The following is a 4,104-nucleotide window of genomic DNA, read 5'->3' on the forward strand; positions in this document are numbered from 1 at the left end:
CCAATCTTTAATTAGTTTAAATATATATATATATATATATAATATGTATATATATATATATATAATATGCATATATATATATATCATATTTATTGTGATGTTAAAAATAAAAAGATTAAAACAAAAAAGTTTGTAAAAGTATTTTATTAAAATTAAATAAAATTTATTATTAAGTTTATTAATTTCATTAAAAGCATCTTAAACGAAACATATGGTGACAAATTCATGTTTATAATTGTATTCCTCCAACTAAAAAGTACATATTATAGTTTTAGCTTGTGCATGACTGAATTCATATCTTTAAAAACTAAATTTAAACACGTTATAAATTGAAATTTGAATTTCAAACACATTATCTATTTAAACTTCCCATTCTTTTAGTAGATACACATTTATCAGATATAGTTTACTAAGAACAAAAGTATAAAGAACAGGACAATAAAAAAAAACATGAAATAGAAATCAATTTTAAAAACAAAAAATAATTAATTTCTATAGTAATTAAATTAGAGATTATTTTAGAAACTAAAACAAAATTGGTTTCTAAATTAATTTCTATTATTGTTAAATGGTTTCTACTAATTATTTAGTTTCTAAATTTGGTAGGAAAAACTTTGGTGGTTAATTAGATACCAATTTAGAAATCATTTAACAATAATAGAAACTAATTTAGAAACCAAAAATTTTGTAGTATCTAAAATTATCTCTACTTTAGTCACTATAGCAACTAATTATTTTTTGTCTCTAAAAAATTGGTTTCTATTTCATGATTTTCTTGTAGTGGAAACTTTAAATTTTAAAAATAGCTTAATAATCTGGTGGTAAAATGTTACCATAATTTTTATTTACACCTAACATAATATTATTCAAATATTTATATAGTTTTATATTTTTTTGTTGTTATGTTTTTATTTTAGGGACACAAAAATATAAATACATATAATAACTTTAAATATAAATTCGTTAGCATTAATGTAATGAGTAATTGCAAAAGCTTTTTCTAGCATAAGCAAAATGAGTTTATTAATAGGAATAACTTAAGTTGCTCCAACCTATGCTAAAAATAAAGACTCGATGCAAAAGTCTATTTAGGCAAAGTCATCAAAATACCTGTCACTGGTTTCTTCTTTATGACTACTTTAAAATAAGTGGGGATATAATATATAAGTTTGGTACTTCTATAGACTTTGTATAGACCGATAAAACCAGCTAAATAGTATTTGTTATTAGTTGAAACGATTGTTTCTTATTCTTCTATCGTTTTTCATTGTTTTTTTTTTTTCTCGTATTCACTTTTTAGTATTCAGTTGTTTTTCCTTTCTCTTCTCATACTTGCTTCTTCGTGTCCGAGAGTTAACCTACACAAAATTTTTCAACTATCAAGTAAGTACTTTGTATAAGAGTATATAATGTATTTGATAAATGCGTACCTTACTCCTTTGTAAAGAGTTTATGTTTATTTATACTAATTGGTCATGAGACCTCTGTTATGATGGACAACATCTATCAGATATAGTGTTAATTTCTAGGGAGGTTCCTTGATTTCCCAGGACGTTATCCAGATTTGGTGGGATGTACTCCTGATTCTCAGAGAGTCTCTGCAACTATCTTAACTACTATTTATAATAACTGCTTTAAATGTATTCTAATCCGGTCGATTGGTCACCAAGATCGAGTGACATGACTTGTCCGATACCGACCGGTACAAGTTTTTTTTTTATCAACAATAAATAATATATACATATGAACCACTTTAGGAGTAATCTAATCCTTATACAAAGAAGCATGAACAACCTGAAACATAACCTTCCAAACAGCTACTAAAAATACTAATCTTGACAAAAACAAACTCCGTGACCAAACTAAAGCGAATAAACACAGATCAAAGGATCAAGACACCAATCAGAAAAAGAAAAAGAAATAGAGGGAAACTTAAAAAGTAAGTTGAGACCAAACTTTCAATTAAGTTAGAGAAAAAATTTCAGAAAAATTCAGAAAAATCTAGACCCGTAGAAGTTTAATATCATCCAATAAAAAAATCACGTCAAAGATCACACCAACCTTAGCATCCATATAGAAAACAAAAATGTTCTGAATTGGAATCAGGCAACTCCACAATTCTTATTTTTCTGAGTTTTATTTTTGTTACTGTTGTTATTGTGCATCTCGTTATTTCTCAGAACGGCCTGAGTGAATGGAAGTTCTTAACATGATGAATTAATTAACTTGTGTGACAGCATGTGAGCATCCCAATTCATCAAATGAAGCCAAAGAAGAATGATTCTTCAATTTCATGTTGCTAACTCTTGTCCTGTTTGTTTTGATTTGTAGTCCATAAAGCACTATCAACAGTGCATCTATTTATTTTCTTGCCCCACTGCATGCTTTCCAAGTATATGCCAGCTTTCTATATAGGCTTTAGGTCAAGTATTACAAATCCTTCTATAAAGTAGGCTTAATTTTAAGATATGTTTAAATGGATTTAAATTTTTTTTTATCTGTAATAAAATTACAATAAATAAAATAGAATAATTGAAGAATATTCCAATCCATATAAACAAAAAAAAGCCCAAATATCTCTAAGTCAGAACTTATTACAACTCAACAAGATACCATTTCAAAAACCTATATATACATCTACACAGTTTGTGAAAGAAAGACTTAAATAGAAAATCTAACTAAAAGTCTAAAACATCACATAATGATAGTTGTAAGGTAAGTTTTGTAAAGTGGATTTAAACTTAACTTAATCTTAGAAAACTTGTTTGTATGGTGAGTTTTGTATTGAATTTTCACTCCATTATAATTCACAGCAATGTATTATTATAGAGTATTATATTGAAAAAAGACTGAAACACCCCTAAAGTGGTACATATTTAATAATTTTTCTTGTTGATAAAAAAATGTGAATTTTTGCATTTACTTTTATATATATATATATATATATATATATATTATAAATTGGTCTTATTTCTTGTTAATATGAGATATATAACACATCCCTCACGTCAAAATAGTTAGTACGTAAGACTAAATATTTATAGATGGTTCGATTACAATTTGATGATGATGGATGCACATGGACCCAACAAATTCTTGTTAACAAAAACTCTAATGACTTTGATAACATCCCACAAGAAAATCATGAAATAGAAACCAATTTTTAGATATCAAAATAATTAGTTGCAATAGTAATTAAATTAGAGACTATTTTAGAAACTAAAAAAAAATTGGTTTCTAAATTAGTTTCTATTATTATATATTAAATAATTTATAAATTGATATCTAATTAACAACTAAGGTTTTAACTACCAATTATTTAGTTTCTAAATTTGGTAGCAAAAACCTTGGTTGCTAATTAGATACCAATTTAGAAACTATTTAACAATAATAAAAGCTAATATATAAACATTTTTTTTTTAGTTTCTAGAATAATTTCTAATTTAATTACTATTGCAACTAATTATTTTGATCTCTAAAAATTGGTTTTTATTTCATAATTTGCTTGTAGTGCACCTTAAAAATTAAACTTAAAATTTAATTTAATATTACAAAAATAAACTTGTAAACTAAAATTTGTACTCACTTAATCTTATCCCAATGTATCAGATATCTCGAACATGTAGACACTATAATAGAAATAATAGAAATGCTAAAATAGAAATGAGATGTGAACCTATTACCTATAAATAAAAATAAGAGGAAGAATATTTTAAAGAAGTCAAAATAGGAATGTTATAGGATTTGGAAGCACAATGATTGTTCTTAAAAAATGATTGTAAAACAACTATTTAGTTTTAAGTTTTTTTTTTTAAGTGATTGTAATATAATAAAAAAACTGATGTAGGGTTACTTCTTTACTATAATAAAAAGACATTTTTAATAAGGCTGCAGTAATAACGAAGTTTTTATTTTAAAAAAAAATAGAGATAGAAAGAGAAGAAACAAAAGCATAAGTTAATTACTTATAAAAAAAACATTTTTACGTTTTTTTGAAATAATTTTACCAAAAAACATTAAAATTATCACTGGGTCATTATTTTAATAATAAATGTAACTTTTATACTTTTTAAAAAAATAAACATATAGCTTTATTCTTTCCCT

This window comes from Phaseolus vulgaris, chromosome 10, assembly GCF_051622355.1.
Source record: "Phaseolus vulgaris cultivar YP4 chromosome 10, ASM5162235v1, whole genome shotgun sequence".
NCBI lineage: Eukaryota > Viridiplantae > Streptophyta > Magnoliopsida > Fabales > Fabaceae > Phaseolus > Phaseolus vulgaris.